The following is a 21544-nucleotide window of genomic DNA, read 5'->3' as shown; positions in this document are numbered from 1 at the left end:
TTGATTTCTGCCATTGACTTGTCTTGACTTCTGACCGTGGCCTGAGACGATTCTGCTCCTTGCTATCACAAGATATGCATGTGCATGTGCATGTATGAATGTTTCTAATGTGATGATTTTATTTTAGTGAAGGATGGTTAGATTCAATTTTAAATAGGCGTTTGGGGCACCCCATACACCGAGCGAAGAGGGCTCAAGTTATAACAAATCTAAAACACCAGGTTTGAAACCAAAGGGAGGACTGAAACCTCGCCCATCTTTTCTTCTTTTAAAGAAACGAGACAAATACAGAGGAAGGGAATCCCTGGAGAAAACCAAGAAGAACAAAAACTCAGAAGTAAAAGAACATGCAACGGTCCTCTCGATTGCCCCAGACTTCAAGCGTAATATCGTTTAACTACATCGGAGTTCACGGGCGAGGGTAGCTCCTCGCCATCCATGTGGGTGAGTATCAGAGCACCCCCAAAAAAAGCTCTTTTTACCACGAAAGGTCCTTCATAATTCGGGGCCCACTTGCCTCGATTATCTTTAACAGCGTGGGACATCTTCTTCAGCACAAGGTCCCCCTCGTTGAACTTGTGCGGGCGTACCTTTTTGTCGAATGCGTTCTTTATCCTTCATTGATATAGACGCCCATGGCTCATGGCTGCCAAACGCTTATCTTCAATAAGATTGAGTTGGTCGTAGCGTGCTTGGGCCCACTCTGATTCTTCTAGGCCTGACTCTGCCATTATCCTCTAAGAAGGAACCTCTACCTCAAATGGGAGCACTGCTTCCATACCATAAACCAAGGAATACGGCGTTGCCCTAGTAGAAGTTCGTACCGAGGTTCTATATCCGTGCAGGGCGAAAGGCAACATCTCATGCCAATCTTTGTATGACACTATCATCTTCTGAACAATCTTCTTAATATTTTTATCCACAGCCTCTACAGCCCTATTCATCTTTGGCTGATAAGGGGTGGAGTTATGATGCTGGATCTTGAAATTCTCGCACATTTCCTGCATCATCTTGTTGTTCAGATTGGTGCCATTGTCAGTGATGATCTTCCTGGGGAGTCCATATCGACAAATTAGCTCCCTCTTGATGAATCTGACTACCACACTCCTCGTGACATTAGTATAAGAAGCCGCTTCGACCCATTTGGTGAAGTAATCTATCGCAACAAGAATGAAGCGGTGACCGTTCGACGCTTTGGGTTCGATGGCCCCAATGACATCTATTCCCCACATGGAAAAAGGCCAAGGGGCGGACATAACATTCAGAGGATGTGGCGGAACATTGACATTGTTCGTGTATGCCTGACATTTATGACACTTCCTTACATGAGCGCAGCAATCACTTTCCATGGTGAGCCAATAATAACCGGCCCTAAGGATTTTTCTAGCCATAGCATGCCCATTGGCATGTGTCCCAAAGGAACCCTCGTGGATCTCCTCAATCATGAAGTTTGCCTCTTTGGCATCTGCGCATGGTAGGAGGGTCATGTCGTGGTTTCGTTTGTACAGGATGGTATCACTTACAAAGAAACCAGTAGCCAATCTCCTCAACGTCCTTTTGTCATTGTCAGAAATCCCTGGTGGGTATTCTTTGTTCTCGACATACTGTTTGATGTCGAAATACCACGGTTTCCCATCTCGCTCTTCCTCTATTGCATAACAATATGCCGGTTTGCCTTGAGATTTGAATTCGACGTACGGCAGATCCCCATGTGGGGCAAGTTGAAACATGGATTCCAGGGTGGCTAATGCATCAGCCATTTGATTCTCTTCCCGAGGTATGTGGTGGAAGGAAATGTCATCAAAGTATTTGGCTAACCTCAAGATGTGAGTTTGATAGGGTATCATCTTCGGATCCCTAGTTTCCCATTCTCCTTTCAACTGGCGTATCACCAAAGCTGAGTCTCCATACACCTTGAGTAATTTTACATCAAAATCAATGGCCGCCTGAACCCCGAGGGCGCATGCTTCATACTCGGCCATATTGTTGGTACAATCAAAACCTAGCCTAGCCGTGAAAGGAATACACTGATCATCCGGGGATACAAGGACTGCCCCTACTCCGTGGCCCAAAGCGTTAGATGCCCCATCGAAGCAAACAATCCATTTGTCTATGTCCTCGTGCGTCCGCTTCTCTTCAAACAGGGTCATGATATCTTCATCTGGGAACTCGGGGTGCATCGGCCGATAATCCTAGAGGGGTTGCTGGGCCAAATAATCCGCTAAGGCACTTCCCTTTACCGCCTTTTGGGTGACGTAAACGATATCCAATTCAGATAATAGTACCTGCCACCTAGCGATTCGTCCCGTGAAGGCCGGTTTCTCAAAGATGTATTTCACGGGATCCATTTTGGAAATAAGCCACGTGGTATGGCTGAGCATGTACTGCCTAAGCCGATGTGATGCCCATACCAGAGCACAACACGTCCTTTCCAGCATTGAGTAATTCATCTCACATGCGGTAAACTTGTTGCTCAGATAGTAGATGGCTTGCTCCTTTGTCCCAGAATCATCATGCTGACCCAACACGCACCCCATAGACTCGTCCAACACGGTCATGTACAGGAAAAGAGGTCTTCCTGTTACAGGTGGCATGAGCACCGGGGGATTTGCGAGACTCTGTTTGATCTTCTCAAAGGCCTCTTGGCAGTCACTGTTCCATATGACCGCCTGGTTCTTACATAATAGCATGAAAATGGGCTCAAAGGTAGGGGTGAGTTGCGAGATAAATCTCGCGATATAATTCAACATGCCCAAGAACCCCCGAACCTGCTTCTCTGTGTGTGGTTTCGGCATTTCAAGGATGGCCTTTACTTTCTCGGGATCTATCTCTATCCCTTTCTGACTTACGATAAATCCTAGCAACTTCCCCGACTTTACCCCAAAGGTGCATTTGGTTTGGTTTAGTTTTAATTGGTATTTCCGCAACCTTCCAAGCAGCTTACGCAGATTGACAAGGTGTTCGTCCTCAGTCCGAGACTTGGCAATCATGTCATCTACGTAGACCTCTATTTCCTTATGCATCATATCATGGAACAATGCTATCATGGCACGCTGATAGGTTGCCCCAGCATTTTTCAGTCCGAAGGCCATCACTTTATAGCAGAATGTCCCCCAAAGGGTGACGAAAGTGGTCTTCTCTACATCTTCGGGTGCCATCTTTATTTGATTATACCCCGAGAAACCATCCATAAATGAGAAAAGGGCGAATTTGGCTGTATTATCTACCAATATATCAATGTGTGGTAGGGGAAAATTGTCTTTAGGACTGGCTCGGTTCAAGTCCCGGTAGTCTACACACATTCGAACCTTGCCGTCCTTTTTCGGGACTGGGACAATGTTGGCCACCCATTCTGGGTACCGCGCCACAGCTAAGAACCCTACGTCAAATTGCTTCTTTACTTCTTCTTTAATTTTTAAAGACATCTCGGGTCTCATTCTTCGTAACTTTTGCTTAACCGGGGAAGACCCAGGATTCAAAGGCAACTTATGCTGCACAATGTCGGAATCCAGACCGGGCATGTCTTGATATGACCACGCAAAGACATCTCGATACTCTTCAAGAAGGGTTATCAAGCCTTGGCGGATAGGCACGGTCATACCGGTTCCTACCTTTACTTCTTTCTTTTCCTCCGTAGTCCCCAAGTTTACCAATTCAGTTTCTTCTTGGTGAGGCTTCATTTCACGTTCTTCCTGAGCGACCAACCTCTCCAACTCTGGTGACAGGACGTCCTCTTCCCCTTCCTCGTTTATCGTTTGGCTTATATCTCGATCGAAATCGATTGTCAAACCCTCGTTGTTAGGATCCTCAAAGTATCGACCCTCATATATTGAATCAGCGGTATAGACTTCTGACAGGCTTATCACGCGCCAGATCCCCACTTGGGAATCGGGGTGGCACGGTTGCACGAAATTTGGTGGGTCTTGAGGGAACTCCTCTTCTATTGCAGCCACCTCCTCCTCGGACACCATTCCAGCGCTGGTGAAACACTGGCTAATACGGCCGGGCCATACCCTATCCGCCCGAAATCTTGACGGCACGTTCCTCCTCCCCGGCATCCCGGGTTCATACCCTAATCCATATTTGTATGGATTTCCCTTGATATCGACCACGTCGGCATTTCCGAGGCCGTCCTTGCCTAGACCCATTCTGGGCTCAAATCCGTTCCTGAGCATAACACGCGCCACCACTATGGTCGCGTTGGAGAGAGAAGGCAGCAACGGACTTGGTTCCACAGAGGCGCAGCTCACCACTTCGAATGATTGGAAAGCCGTTTCCAATGATTCTTCTGCCGCTTCTACGTATGGGGTGGATGAGGGGCAGCTCACTAACATATCCTCTTCACCCGACACTATCACTAAAAGTCCACCCACTGCGAACTTCAATTTCTGGTGTAGCGTTGAACGGACCACTCCCAGCGCATGAATCCAAGGTCTTCCCAAGAGGCAGCTATAGGCGGGATTTATATCCATTACTTGAAACACCACATTGCAAGTGTGGGGGCCTATCTGAATGGGAATGTCGATTTCCCCCATCACTTCCCACCGAGTACCATCAAAGGCTCGCACCACCATCGAGCTCGGTTTTAAACGTGACACACTAAAAGGAAGCTTTTCCAAAGTGGTCTTCGGCATCACATTCAAACTTGATCCATTGTCGATAAGTACCTTTGCGACAACATGGTCTATACATCTCACCGACACATGTAGAGCCTTGTTGTGTCCTCTCCCCTCAAAGGGAATCTCTTCTTCCGCAAACGCGATATAATTGTTGGTGGTTATATGATTAACGATGCCTTCGAAACCCTCCACTGAGATATCGTGGGCTACATGGGCATCATTGAGGACTTTTATCAATAGCGTACGATGAGGCTCGGAGTTTATGAGCAGTTCAAGCAACGAGATCCTTGCTGGAGTTTTATTTAGTTGCTCGACTACCTTAAACTCGCTTTGTTGGATGAGGCGGAGGAACTCATGGGCCTCTTCCAAAGTCACTGTTCTTCCTTGAAGACCTTCTTTCTTTTCAGCCCCTCTTACCACTGGAGGATCTATTTCTTTCGAGGGGGTGGCTACATCTATGGGCTCTTGGATCATGGGCACTTTTCCCTTGGAGGGCAACTCCGCCGGGTGAGGGGAAGCGAACACCCGACCACTGCGGGTTATGCCACTGAGGCTGGTGATGTTGGTCATCTTAGCTGACAGGGAGTCAACTTCGGTCGCAACTCTTTCACTGAACGCGGGAGGGGTATACTTCCACGGAACGGCCTTATTACTTTGATATGCATATGGCGTTGGCTTGGGCGCTGTCCGGGGATACATGGGTGTGGAGCCGGTCCCTTTCCTAGTAAAACATATCACCAGGGCCTTGGGGGTTAGAGGAACCTTCTTCTCTTCCGACTGCATGCAAATTTGTGGTTCTTCCCTCCCTCCTATGGACACTTCAAGCTACCCGCAATCCATGAACCGCTGAAGCAATTCTTCCACCGCGGGGCAGGTTTCCATGTCATGCGACTCCCCGAGGTGAAACAAACATTCATCCCTTTCGTCTCCACCACGGGAGACCATGCACACCGCTTGCAGTGATTGATAGATGAAGCGTCTAGAAGTAGCCACCTCTCTTAATCTCTTTGCCCACGATGGCCCATCCTCTTCGACGGCGTTCACGCTAGCCCCTCCATGACTAGCTAGCGGGTTGGTTTTAACATTTGGGCCTTCCTCCTGAAATGATAGCCAGCCGGCACTAATCAGGTGTTGCACCTTATACTTGAACGAGATGCAGGAGTCAATGTTGTGTCCGGGAACTCCACTATGGTACGCACACTTGGCACCCGGGTCATACCACTTGTGGTAGGGTGGCTGGAGGACCTTCCCGGGTATGGCCACCACCAAGTGATTCTCCAATAATGAAGGCCATAACTCGGAGTATGCCATGGGAATAGGAGAGAAGTTATCTTTCAGGGACGGGTGTTGTGCATATTTATAGCTCGCGCCGGGGGCTGTATTATTAACTGGCCGAGGAGCGGCTGGAGCTGTGCGTTGGGCCGACGCTCTTTCTGCTGCGGGTGGTCCTTTTACTTGAGTCGGGAGGGAATTCCCGTCTCGGATTAAAAAATTTGGGGGATTGGGCTGGTATGAGCTTTGGATATTTTGGGGTGCTTTCATCCACGTCGGGGCGGTGGTGACCGCGTGGGCGTCTCCTTCCTTTTTCCTCGCGCCCACTACTGGGGCTCTTCTGTTGTTGTTGGGGACCACATTGGAAGCATATTCGAACTTGCCTTTTCGTAGTCCAGATTCAATCCTTTCTCCGGCGAAGACGAGATCCACAAAGTTAGCTGGCATGTAGCCTATCAGCTTTTCATAGTAGAACGTGGATAACGTATCTACCATAATTGTGATCATCTCCCTTTCCGTCATGGGTGGTACAACTTGGGCTGCGAGATCTCTCCATCTTTGGGCATATTCCTTAATGGACTCATGCTCTCGCTTAGTCATACACTGAAGTTGGTTTCGACCGGGAGCCATATCCGTATTGTACTGGTACTGCCTAATGAAGGCAGTTGCCAAGTCCTTCCATGATCGGATCTGGGAAGCTTCCAGATTGGTATACCATGCTACAGCTGCTCCAGCCAAGCTGTCTTGAAAGAAATGGACCAACAACTTTTCGTCCACAGAATACGCCCCCATTTTTCGGCAATACATCCGAAGATGCCCCTTCGGACATGTCGTCCCTTTGTACTTATCAAAGTCCGGTACTTTGAACTTGGGAGGAATGACGATATTGGGTACGAGACATAAGTCCGCTAGATCCGAGAATGGGTAATTGCCGAGGCCCTCGACTGCTCTCAACCTCTCTTCAAGCGCCTCAATCTTTCCCTTATCTTCCACAAAGGGAATAGATTCTTTTACGGGTGTGGGTGAAATCGGGATATGGCGGACTATGTTTGGTTGGGGTAGTTCATGGGGGGACGAATCTTTGAGGTGGAGCAGGGGACCGAGATGGGTATCTCCTTCCTCATCGTCTTGCCCAGGATAGTCGTCATAAGGTGGGAGCTGGCCCTCGAAAGTAGGGGCTTGGCTTAAATCTTCCGGGGTGGCATGGGGAGTGAAGTCCGGAGGCAAGCCATAAGGATAAGCTTGCGGGCTATACCTTCGACCAAACACTGTCGTGTTTCTGTCTCGGCCCGGATTTAAGGCGGGCTGCAGCACCGGCTCCGCTTCCCTAACTGTACTGGAGGCGGTTGTCGTGGCTTTATCCTCTATAGTTTTCTGGAGTTTTAACATGACCTCCGAGATGGAAGTCATTTGATCTTTTAAGGCCGATAGATCGGCCTTCATCTGTTCCTGCACGCCCTCTTCATTATCCATTTTTCTGGATCGAGTGTTATAGGGGTACCTTGGTATTTTCTTAGTTATGATGAAATTCCCAAAGAAATAAACAACGGTGAGTATGCCACCAAAACATGAATATGCAAATGAATGATCGGAGCACTTGGATCCACCCCAAGGGTTTTTTAGATAACATGATGAGTTCAAAACTTCTCATTTTATAAAAAGAACAAAGCTTTCATCTAGCCAAGATTATACAAAGGTGTTACAAGAGAACCTAACGGTTTCTAATTATTTGGGCGATCAAATCTATCATGTGTTGATAGTAATTGATTAGCCCATGAATCTCCTCGGGGGCCGTACACACTTCGGCCATGGCTTTTGCTTTGGCTAATAGACGCGGGAGGTCTTGACTTCCATTCAAGGTCAAGGCGAACCTATCCATCCACATAGTCGCTTCTTGATGCAATGCATCAATCACCCTCCCTCTTGCTTCTTTTTCGGCGTACACTTGTGCAAAATCCTCCACTAGCTTTTGTTCATGGGCCACAGACTGGTTCAACTCTTCCTTGTATTGCCCTATGATAGCTAGCATGCTTTGCTCCGTGGCTTCCAAGTGTTGAGCCAAACTCCTCTTGGATCTTGCGCACGTAGCTAACTCTTCTTTTAAGATCATGCCATGCACCCGTGACCGGTCTCTTTCCTCTCTTCGGAGCTTGAGCTCATTGTTGCTACCCCACAATGCTCCTCGGAATTTCTCTCGGCCATATTCCTCCTTGCGGGCCCTTTTAGTTTCTTGTTCAAGGGCTCTTGCAGTGGCCGCGTTTTCCTCTTGTAACTCGGTGCACTCTTTCCGGATGTGTGTAGCGGCTGATTTGAACTTCTCCTTGGCGAGTCTCGCCTTCCCTAGCTCTAATTTGAGAGCTTGGACTTCTTTATCTTTCTCCGGAGCTTCGAAGTTCTCCTCATTGATAACTTTCAATTTGGAGAGCCAATCTAACCCTCGCGTGTGAACTCTTAGCCATCCATGATAACCACCGATGACGCCATTTCGGATGCCTCTAAGCTCCTTGTCTTTCTTCAACGGACTTCTCCACGCCTTGTGGACTCTTTGTATCACCTTGAGACTTTGCGCGCCTAGATCCCTCACAAGGAAAGGCGAGAGACTTTCTTCGGTTGGCGCTCCCTTCATGGGGTACCCTAGCTGTCTTATGGCGAGTGCGGGATTATAATTAATACAACCCCTAGTCCCTATCAATGGAAAATTAGGGTAGTCCCCACATGAGAAGAGAACTCCTTCCTTGCCTTCCTTCCAACGAGGAAACCAATTGATTGTGTTGCCTCCTATTCTAGCCAAATGTTGGTCCCAATCGACTCTTCCTTTTTCGGCGCATGAGCGATAGCTTTGAAGCGGACACGGGTGTCTTGTGTCTTGTTGGAATAGGTGTGAAACCAACAATACAAAGAGAGCGGGTAAACAATAGACAATCCGTGCACTGTTTTTCTCACGTCTCCGGTCAAAGGTATCAAACAAATCTGCCAAGATAGCCACCACTGGACTCTCCTTGCTATGGTGATACGCGAGGAAAGCGTCAATGGCGGCTAAGTCCACCAAACCGTCCACGTTCGGAAAGAGGACAACCCCAAAAATCAACAAAGCAAGTATATCCGTAAACGGGCCCCACTTCTCTTGGCTCGCCATATCCCTTGCCTTGCCTTCCAAGTATTTCCGTGGCAGGCCTACTACGCCGTTGCGAGTTTGCTTCATGTGATCCAACTCTTTTGCCGAATCCCCAACCACAGTGGCAATCTTGCTCAAGGAGGGAAGAAACCCGGAGAAAAGATACGGTTTTCTCCCCCCAAGAGGGCATCCTAATACTTCCTCAAACTCTTCAATAGTCGGTACCATTTGGAAGTCCCCAAGCGTGAAACACCTCAACGGCTGGTCGTAGTATCCGGAAGGCTTGCCTTTGGAGAGGTCCCATCAATCGTCCCAATTCCTTGAGGCTGGTGACAACTAGACTTTTAACCTTGACTTGATAAAACCTTTTGCCGTTTTGATTTGTCCCCATCATTTACCTAAAAAAGGGGTGGATCAAGACTCCAACATGAATGATGCAATGCGTATGCATGAAACGGAAAGAAAACAACACAAAGGGGTAATTCACACATACGAGACTGCAGAGATCCAATTTTAATGCTACGTTTTGGGCATGATGGCGCATCAACGTAGTATTAAAAAGGTTACGTATTCCTCTAAAGAAACCAAACATCACTAGCAAAACTATAAACTGGTGCTATTTACCAAAAAAATGCATGAGAACGAATGGCACGGAGCGTGTTTGCTCTTTGCCCCTATTTGGAAACCTATAGGACAATATCTAGGGGTCTCTAATAACTACTCCCCAACAATTCATAACTCACACGGCTGTTTTCTAGAGGTATCATCACTCAAGATAACAATATTGTGGCGGTATGGAATACCAGCGACAACACATTATAAAGAGAGAAAGCTCTAGACAAGGTTTCACTATTATCAAGCAAGTCGGAGACCTAGCATGATAATAGATTCACCTCCACTCCTTAAATTCCCATGAACTCGGGTATAGGGCCCCTTTTTTACTCAAACTCGTGGGTGCTTAGAATGCAGTGTAAAGAATGCAAAATAGACAACAGTTATTTACATTTTACACAGTTCAACAAAATGCACACACAAAGTTTCACAATTCCACAATTCATTAAAATAGGCCTAACTCACAAAAAAAATCCCCAGTGGAGTCACCAACTATCGCAACGTGCCCTTCACGGGCGAGCGCAGGCGAGGCTCAAGTGTGCGCTTTCCAAAGGAGGAAAGATGCGCGGAGTCACCACCAACGTTTATTTGTGGAAAACGTCGGAAAAACCGAAGGAAACCGGTCAAAATGAAAATTCTAAGTTCGGGAGTTGTATTTACGCTTGAGGAAGGTATTAGCACCTCTCACGTTTTTCTCAAAGGACAACAGCCTATTTTTTTAGAATTGTGGAATTGTGTTATCTTAACTTTTATTTCTTTTTATTTTTTGAGGTCGACAAAAGCGGAGCTTTTGCTCCTACGTACCCTTCATCAAAGAGGAAATCAGACCTACGTAGTTCTTTCATGCGTGAATCAAGTGATTCTTTTTACTTGAAGGGTGATCATTTTAAGGCGTTGGATTTTAAAAATGATCCATTTTACTTGGTAAGAAACTCAAATGATAAACTTTCAAAACCCTATTTTTTGTGGACGAGCTTGACTAGGCGAGTTGATTTTAGCCTTAGTTTCGCTTTAGTTATTAGTCAATTCAATTAAGAATGAGAAATCCGAAAGAGAAAACGTCCGATTGATTTTTCGCTTTATTTTACTAAAAAGGTATTTTTAGATTATTATATTATTATTTTACCTCTTTTTTTATTTCCAACGTGGTTACGGCACGACCGAACGGTCGGAATTCATTTTAACCGAAATTAACGGATGATACAATTCAAATGATCGCCGAAAATTTATTTTATTTTTAGATTAGGCGAGAAATGACTTAAATAAATGACTGTAGTACGTCAAAATGGGGTATAGAAAGCGAATGAAAATGAAAATAAAAATACATGAAACAAAATGTGGACCACCACGGGTACATAGAATGAATTGAAAAGCTCGGTTTGAGGTACTTACTCGTTGAAGACTGAAGAAAACGAAGAACGAACGATGAATGTTGAAGAACGGTCGAGAATCTTCGCGTAATTACTCACGGAAACGTTACGGAAGCGCCTCGGCTTGAATTATCTTCACGGAAATAATTTTCTTCAGCAATTTCGAGAGAATAAGAAGTGCCAAGAAGGCTGAACCCCTTCTCCCTTCACTCCTCCCCCTATTTATAGAAAAATAGGGGAGGAGCTTGCCACCAAGCTCGCCCAGGCGAGCAAGATTGCTTCCTCTAGAAGCAACAACCTTCTGGAGGAAGAATCTGGAAGGCCCAAGTGGGCCTGATTGCTATTTGTACCCCCTTTTTACCAAATACACCCCCTTTACTTTTTTTTGGTAATTCTTTTTCCGTAACGTTACGAAACTTTACGAATTTCGTAACGATACTTATTTTCCTTCCACAAGGTTACGAATCTTCACGGATTATGTATTTACTCTTTTTTAGCTTTCGAAGAAGTTACGAAAACTCACGGATTGCGAAAAACACCTCCTTTCGATTTCCGTCACATTACGGAATTTTCACGGATCGCGTAAGCCTGCTTCCTTTTGATTTTTGGCACGTCTCGGGACTTCACATATTGTGCAACAAAGGGTGCCAAGTATCTCGAAGCGGCCAATCAAAGGTTGTATACCATCAGATAATAATCCCTGGATGAAATTAGGGTATGACAAGGTGTAAATAGCAATTCGAATCTAGGCCCTTCCGGAACATTTTGGAAATTGGGTTGCTTAAGGAGGAAGCAACTGGGCGGCAAGCTCCTCCACATTGTTGAAAAATGGTTTCCAGGGCTTCCGTGGCTTCCGTAAAATTTCCAAAAAACCTTGGGTAAGCATATTTCACTTAACATTGGTGAAAGGGAAGATAAAAAAGATGAAAATCAAATCCAAAACACTTCCATAAGGCTTCCATAACTTTTCCGCAAAGTACGAAAAGGGGGGTGAACTTAGAAATCTTCCTCAAGAAACCTCTGGGCGGAAAGCACCTCTCTTTTCCCCTATAAATAAGGGAGGGGGGCTGTTTCAAAAATATTCCAGACCCCTTGGCTATGCATTTCGGCTATTTTGGGCAAAAAACACGTTTTCGCGAAGAAAAATCGAGTCGAAGTGCTTCTATAACGATTCTGTAAGCAATTATGTGGAAATTATTCATCGTTCTTCACCGTTCTTCGTTCGTTCTTCAATCTTCAACCGGTAAGTTCCCGAAATTGAATCTTTCAATTCATTCTATGCACCCATAGTGGTCCCTACTTGTTTTGTGTACTTTCACTTTAATTTCGCTTACTTTCAGTTTTCTTTTCTTCTGCTTTAACGAGCTTTTTACCGTTTATTTAAGCCATTTTCTCACCTAATAAATGATAAAATGAATTTCAATCGATCATTTGTGTTGTAATCTCGTTTAATCACTGTTAAAACAAAATCTAACCGATCGTTCACGTTGTAACCACGGTTAAACCAAAAAAAGGCAAAATAATAATAAAATAATCAAAATATCTTTAAATAAAATAATCAAAAAAATCAATCGGATGTTTTTCTTTGGAAGTTTCCTTGAATGAATTGACTAATAACCAAAGTGAAACTAAGGCTAAAATCAACTCACAAATCAAGCTTCGTCCGCAAAAGTCACTCAAAACCATTTTAAGGTCCAATGCCTTAAACGGTCCTCTTTGCTTTTATCGGTTAACATGGACTGTTCAAAAGCATAAAATCAACATGTAACTTTACCACTTTTGAGAGAACTACATAGGTCTGATTTCCTCATCGCAATTGAGGATACGTAGGAGAGAGGGAAACACCCTTGTCGACCACAAAAAGATAAAAAAATACAAAAGACCCATAAAAAACATAAAAACATAAAAGGGAAAATAAAACAAATTGAAGACATGATATTGCACGTTTGATTAAAGGCTGCTGTCCCTTGTGACGGACGCGTGGGGTGCTAATACCTTCTCCGTGCATAAAAACAACTCCCGAACCTTTCACGATTAAAGTTCGTAGACCACACCTTTCCAGTTTTTCCGACGTTTTCCTCGAATAAACGTTGGTGGCGACTCCGCCCATTTTCCTTTCTTGGAAGACGCACCCGTGATCCCCACGTCGCCCTCGCACCAAAGGGTAGGTTGCGACAACTGCAAAGCTATCAGAGAAGAAGTGGACAAACTCCTCAATGCCAACTTCATCGGAGAAGTCAAATATTTTACCTAGCTCGCCAACATCGTCATGGTAAAAAAGGCCAACGCCAAATGGTGAATATGCATCGATTATACTGATCTGAACATGACGTGCCCCAAAGATGCATACCCTCTGCCCAACATTGACAGGCTAGTCAATGGAGCGTCCGGGTTCTAGGTGCTAAGCTTTATGGAAACTTACTCCGGATACAACCAGATCAGGTTGCATGCTCCATACGAGGAGAGAAAACAACACTCATAATTGAAGATGCCAACTTTTGCTATAGGGTCATGCCTTTTGGCCTAAAAAATACAGGCGCTACTTACAAGAGATTGATGGACTGAATTTTCAAGCAGCATATCAGATGAAACATTGAGGTTTATGGCGACAACATGGTCGTCAAGTCTCAGAGAATAGCCCAACACGAGGCAGACCTGAAAGAAGTCTTGGGAAAGCTTTGTGTTAAGACTTTTGCCAAACATACCAATTGTCATTGTAGGCTTCACATTTATAAAAGAGTTCCTCTCCACAGGGACTTTGATGTAGCTCCATGTGGAGCTTGTAGGCCTTGGATCTTCTTCATCAATGGAGTCCTTTGCTTCTTGAAGATCAATGGCAGCGAAATGGAGAAGGAGAAAAGCTGATTGGAGACTCCACTTCAAGGAGAAGATGAGTCAAGAACAAGCTCACCACCATAGGAAGCCATGGATAAAATCTTCAAGGTAGGAGAAGATGAGTGAAGGGAGAAGGAGAGAAAGAGCACAAAATTTTATGCCTCAAATAAGGTCTGAACTTTGAAGTGTAATTCTCAAATGATCAAAGTTGAAAAATGCACACAAGGCTTCTATTTATAGCCTAAGTGTCACAAAAAATTGGAGGGAAATTTGAATTTCTATTCAAATTTCACTTGAATTTGAATTTGAATTGGTGGAGCCAAATTAGGAGCCAAAATTTCACTAATTATGATTAGTGAATTTTAGCTATGGTTCAGTCTACTAATCCAAGATTCTCCACTAAGTATGCTTAGGTGTCATGAGGCATGTAAAACACGAAGGACATGCACAAAGTGTGACTATATGATGTGGCGATGAGGTGTAGCAAGAAAATCACACATGAAACAGTGCACTTAATGCATGTGAAATTATAAAACTACCCCTAATACAAAAACTAGTGTAGGTGCCCTAAAATACAAGGGCTTAAAAATCCTACATTACTAGGATGCCCTCCCTACACTATGGAGCCATAAATACAAGGCCAAAAAAATAATGAAACCTTAATCTAATATGTACAAAGATAAGTGGGCTCATACTTAGCCCATTGGTCCAAAATCTATCCTAAGGCTTATGAGTAGGGCCTTCTCCTGCATCTCTGGCCTAATCTTCTTGGAGTCTTCTATCCAATGCCCTTGGGGGGTAGGATTGCATTAGACTTAAGTTTACTTAATTCATTCGGATAAAGGCAATCAAATTAATAGTTATGTAAATTTAATCGAATGTCATTGGTTTTGGTTTGATTAACTAAAAACAACTTAAAGTAAAAGAAAAGTAATATAACGAATTTATGGAAATAACAAAAATACAGAAATAACAGAATTTAGTGCGTCAAAAATACATAAATTATGGAAATAATAATGACGACTTTAAATTAATTCAAGAAAACATAGGATTGGATTTCATCGTTCATACCCTTAGTATCCTAATAAGATTAACATGTATAAATCATTTTCTAACATTACTGATGCACACATAGTTATCCCAAGTCGATTTCTTGCACTTAGAACCTAAAATTTTTACTAACTATCGATCCCTCGCATATGCAGTAAATATCCCAGCAATCAAAACATGTTAATCTTATTGCAATCAAAACATTATACTCTATTCCTAGCAACATAACGTAAAGAGGAAAATCATTCAGTTCAAATTCTAATATTACTTTCCAGTCTCACTTAGAATCCAATTTCATGACACTGGTGATCAAATAGAATCAAGCATTATGAGTAGAATGAAATTACCAATAATGAGTAGAAAATATTAATACATATATAATATCAAAAGGGACACATAAGGGTACAAAGATTTTATCCAATCCTTAAGAAAAACTAACTAATCATTGCCCAGGGCACAAGACTAACAAGAGAAACGATGAAGGAAGTGATCCACGATTACAACTCTCCAGTGCCTCAACTCCACTTTTCCTCTTCTCCTTCTTCTTTTGCATTTGCTATCTAGTTTTTAGGCTCTTGGACCTTTTTCCTCTTCAAACATGCATGGCTATTTATAGAAAACAACCATTGAGTGCAGGGAAACTCGCCCAGGCGAGCTGCTTGCTTAGGGTTGAAGGTATCAGCTTGCCCAGACGAGTGACTTGCTTAGGGCTGAAGTTTTCTCTTAGCCTAGGCGAGCTAGATGCTAGTCTGGGTGAATTTAGGGTTAGAAATCTTCATGAAAAGACCATTTTGCCATTCCATTTAGCTTTGTTCTCGGATCTAACAAACAACCATCAAAACCTAAAAAATTATGGATGAATCTTTCATATTTAACCAACAATATTAGTAAATGTACAATATATAGTTACAACTAGTTTTAAGGGTAGTTTATAAGAAAACTATTACAATTAAAGGATAAGTGCTAACAATTAAATCCCAAAAATAACTGAAATTTGGCACTTATCACTTCGCAAATACGACATTTGCCTCAACCTGGAAAAATGTACTTTTAGGGTCGGCGGAGGTAAGTTCTTGGGCTTTATGATCATGCATCGGGGAATAGAAGCCAACCCCGACAAATACACTTCTATTTTGAATATGCACAATCCTACTACCTGTCGCACCCTAACATCACGACGGGACAACAAAAGAAAATAAAATAGATTTGTTTTCTAAGAAGAAAACGAGAGCGAGTTGCCACCAATGTTTATATAAGGGAAACGTTAGAAAAACCAAAAAGAAGGTCTGCGAATTTTGAAAACAAGGGGTTCGGGAGTTGTTTATGCATAGGGAAGGTGCTAGCACCCCACGCGCCCGTCACATAAAATGATAACCTTTAATCGAGTGTGCAATAAAAATAACGTGACTTCAAAATTATTTATTTTCCCAAAAGCGGTGAATTTTTTTGTGTTTTTGTTTTTTTCGAATCGACAAGGGTGTTGCCCTTGTTCCTAGGTATCCCCAGGTGCAATGAGGAATTTAGACCTACGTAGTTCTTTAGGCAAGAAAAAAAGTTTGTGTGTTGAATTTATTTTTTTTATTTGGTTTTATTTATTGGTCGGATATCCTTCATATCCACCTATTATGAATATGATGAATATCTTCGAGTGCGCGAGGTCAGTCCATGACCCAACGTCGTGTGCTATGAAAACAAAACGCTTTAGGAGAATTACCAGGCAAGTCCGAGACTTAGTGCGGCAATCCTTGGCAAAGACACTAGAAACTTGTTAGACTTTTGGCTAGCATACCAATTGTCATTGTAGGTTTCACATTTATAAAAGACTTCGTCTCCATAGGGACTCGAGTTTTACTTAATTTATTTAGATGAAGGTTATTAGTTCAATAGTTATGTACAAATTTAATAGAATTTCATTGATTTTGGTTTGATTAACTAAATAAAACTTAAAGTAAAAAATTAGTACAAATAAAGAAATCACGGGAACAACAAAAATACAAAAATAACAGAAAATACGAAAATAACGTAATTTAGTGCGTCGAAAATACGTAAATTACGGAAATGGCTTAAATTAATTCAAGAAAACATAGGATTCAATTTCATCGTTCATAAACTTAGTATCATAAAGATTAATATATATAAATCATTTTCTAACATTACTGATGCACACATAGTTATCCCAAGTCGATTCCTCGCACTTGGAACCTAAGAATATTTACTAATTATCGATCCCTCGCATATGCAGTAAATACCCCAGCATTACAATTATATTCTCGTTCTTTTTGCAATCAAAAAATTATACTCTATTCCAAGCAACATAACATAAAGAGGAAAATCATTCGGTTCAAATTTTAAGATTACTTTTCAGTCTCACTTAGAATCCAATTTCATGACACTAGCGATCAAATAGAATCAAGCATTACGAGTAGAATGAAATTACCAATAATGAGTAGAAAAGATTAATACATATATAATATCAAAAGGGACACATAAGAGTACAAAGATTTCATCCAATTCTTAAGAAAAACTAACCGATCATTGCCCAGGACACAAGACTAACAAGAGAAACGATGAAGGAAGTGATCCACGGTCATAACTCTCCAGCGCCTCGGCTCCACTTTTCCTCTTCTTCTTCTTCTACGTTTGCTCTCTGGTTTTTAGGCTCTTGGACCTTTTTCTCTTCAACCATGCATGGCTATTTATAGAAAACAACCATTGAGTGCAGGGAAATTCACCAAGGCGAGCTGCAGCTCACCTAGGGGCGAATTATAGCTTAATGGTGAAGGTATCTACTCGCCCAGGCGAGTTTCTTGCTTAGCCAAGTGAGGTGGATGCTAGCCTGAGCGAATTTAGGGTCAGAAATCTTCATTAAAAGACCATTTTGTCATTCCTTATGGTTTTGTTTCTGGATCTAACAAACAACCATCAAAACCTGAGTGACCTCTTGGCCTTACGCTGTAACCGGTGCCAAATGCCGCAATTCAATTGGTTCCCCTTTTCCTTCTCCATAACTTACTCCATTCTTAATTTACTGCATTCTATTTTTTCTATCTCTATCTCTGTTTTTTTTCTTTTGCTGACTTCTCTGCCTCTTCGTTCTCACCGCCCTTGTACCTCTTATCTTTCAACACACACACACACACACACATACATATATATGCATATATTATTTACTTTTTTTACCACTGGCAATGATAAAAGCATTATACCCAGATGAAATTAGGGACTGACAGTTGCCCATCTTTACTTATCTTTTATTGAAAATAAAAGATAATTAAAGATAATGACACTAATTTCATTCAGGCGATCTTGCAATTCAATGCCATGAATATAGAGAAAACAAAATAGTGAAACCGATAAAAAAAAAGGACATTGAAGACTTAAAACACAAAACAGAAGACCTTGAAGTCCTATAAAAACATAAAATGGAGGACATTGAAGTCTTATAGGGCATAAAAGCAAAGGACATTGGCATTGAAGTCTTGTAAAGAATAAAAATAGAAGACATTGAAGTCTGGTAAAGTATAAAAAAATAAAAGACATGAAGTCTTGTAATACATAAAAATAGAAGACATTGAAGTCTCGTAAAGCATAAAAGCATAAGACACGAAGTCTTGTAAATCATAAAAACAAAAGACATGAAGTCTTGTAAAACATAAAAACCGATGACATGAAGTCTTGTAAAACATAAAAATAGAAGACATGAAGTATTGTAAAGCATAAAAATAGAAGACATTGAAGTCTCCTAAAGCATAAAAAAATAGAAGACATGAAGTCTTGTAAAGCAAAAAAATAGAAGACATTGAAGTCTCGTAAAGCATAAAATTAGAAGACATGAAGTCTTGTAAATCATAAACACAAAAGACATGAACTCTTGTAAAGCATAAAAACAAAAGACATGAAGTCTTGTAAAGCATAAAAAAAAGAAGACATTGAAGTCTTGTAAAGCATAAAAAAAACAGAAGACATGAAGTCTTGTAAAGCATAAAAACAAAAGACATTGAAGTCTCGTAAAACATAAAAACAGAAGACATGAAGTCCTATAAAGTATAAAAACGGAAGACATGAAGTCTCATAACGCATAAAAATAGAAGACATTAAGTCTTGTAAAGCATAAAAATAGAAGACATGAAGTCTTGTAGAGCATAAAAATAGAAGACATGAAGTCTTGTAAAGCATAAAAACGGAAGGCATGAGTTTAATTTCAACACTTGGGAAGACGTACTCCCCAAAACCTAGAATCTTTCTTGTCATCAAGCAAAGTACAAAGAAATTACAAATAACAATAGTATAAGTATAAAATAAATATGCTTTAAAAAATATGAACATGCTTTGTCAAGAATCAATCTTTAAATTGATTAGAACAACATTTTAAAAAAAATGCAACCATGAAGTCTCATAAAGCATAAAAATAGAAGACATGAAGTCTTGTAAAGCATAAAAACAGAAGACATGAAGTCTTGTAGAGCATAAAAACAGAAGACATGAAGTCTTGAAAAGCATAAAAACGATAATGATAAAAGCATTATACCCAGATGAAATTAGGGACTAACAGTTGCCCATCTTTCCTTATCTTTTATTGAAAATAAAAGATAATTAAATATAATGACACTAATTTCATTCAGGCGATCTTGCAATTCAATGCCATGCAATAGAGAAAACAAAATAGTGAAACCGATAAAAAAAAAGGACATTGAAGACATAAAACACAAAACAGAAGACCTTGAAGTCCTATAAAAACATAAAATGGAGGACATTGAAGTCTTATAGGGCATAAAAGCAAAGGACATTGACATTGAAGTCTTGTAAAGGATAAAAATAGAAGACATTGAAGTCTCGTAAAGTATAAAAAAATAAAAGACATGAAGTCTTGTAATGCATAAAAATAGAAGACATTGAAGTCTTGTAAAGCATAAAAGCATAAGACATGAAGTCTTGTAAATCATAAAAACAGAAGACATGAAGTCTTGTAAAACATAAAAACAGATGACATGAAGTCTTGTAAAACATAAAAATAGAAGACATGAAGTATTGTAAAGCATTAAAATAGAAGACATTGAAGTCTCCTAAAGCATAAAAACAGAAGACATTGAAGTCCTGTAAAGCATAAAAACATAACACATTGAAGTCTTGTAAAACATAAAAACAGAAGACACTGAAGTCATGTAAATCATGAAAACAAAAGACATTGAAGTCTTGTAAATTATAAAAACAAAAAACATTGAAGTCTTGTAAATCATAAAAACAAAAGACATTGAAGTCTCGTAAAACATAAAAACAGAAGACATGAAGTCTTGTAAACTATAAAAACGGAAGACATGAAGTCTCATAACGCATAAAAATAGAAGACATGAAGTCTTGTAAAGAATAAAAATATAAGAACTGAAGTCTTGTAGAGCATAAAAATAGAAGACATGAAGTCTTGTAAAGCATAAAAACGGAAGGCATGAGTTTAATTTCAACACCGGGAAGACGTACTCCCCCCAACCTAGAATCTTGGTTGTCATCAAGCAAAGTATAGAAATATTACAGATGACAATAGTATAAGTATAAAATAAATATGCATAAAAATTATGAACATGCTTTGTAAAGAATCAATCTTTAAATTGATCAGAACAACATTTTTAAAAAAATGCAACAATGAAGTCTCATAAAGCATAAAAACATAAGACATGATGTCTTGTAAAGCATAAAAACGGAAGGCAAGAGTTTAATTTCAACACTTGGGAACACGTACTCTCCCCAACCTAGAATCTTGCTTGTCATCAACAAAAGTACAGAAAAATTACAAATAATAATAGTATAAGTATAAAATAAATATGCTTATAAAAATATGAACATGCTTTGTAAAGTATCAATCCTAAAATTGATCAGAACATCACTTTTAAAAAAATGCAACAATGAAGTCTCATGAAGCACAAAAATAGAAGACTTGAAGTCTTGTATAGCATAAAAACAGAAGACATGAAGTCTTGTAGAGCATAAAAATAGAAGACATGAAGTCTTGTAAAGCATAAAAACGAAATTCATGAGTTTAATTTCAACACTGGGGAAGATGTACTCCCCCCAACCTAGAATCTTGCTTGTCATCAAACAAAGTACAGAAAAATTAAAAATAACAAAAGTATAAGTATAAAATAAATATGCTTAAAAAAATATGAACATGCTTTCTAAAGAATCAATCCTTAAATTGATCAGAACAACATTTTAAAAAAAATGCAACAATGAAGTCTCATAAAGCATTAAAATAGAAGACATGAAGTCTTGTAAAGTATCGAAACAGAAGACATGAAGTCTTGTAGAGCATAAAAACACAAGACATGAAGTCTTGAAAAGCATAAAAACGAAAGGCATGAGTTTAATTTCAACACCTTGGAAGACGTACTCCCCCCAACCTAGAATCATGGTTGTCATCAAGCAAAGTATAGAAAAATTACAGATGACAATAGTATAAGTATAAAATAAATATGCATAAAAAATATGAACATGCTTTGTAAAGAATCAATCTTTAAATTGATCAGAATAACATTTTAAAAAAAAGCAACATTGAAGTCTCATAAAGCATAAAAGCATAAGACATGATGTCTTGTAAAGCATAAAAACGGAAGGCAAGAGTTTAATTTCAACACTTGGGAACACGTACTCTCCCCAACCTAGAATCTTGCTTGTCATCA

Source organism: Glycine max, chromosome 17, assembly GCF_000004515.6.
Source record: "Glycine max cultivar Williams 82 chromosome 17, Glycine_max_v4.0, whole genome shotgun sequence".
In the NCBI taxonomy this organism is placed as follows: Eukaryota; Viridiplantae; Streptophyta; class Magnoliopsida; order Fabales; family Fabaceae; genus Glycine; species Glycine max.
This window is presented reverse-complemented; position numbering follows the sequence as displayed.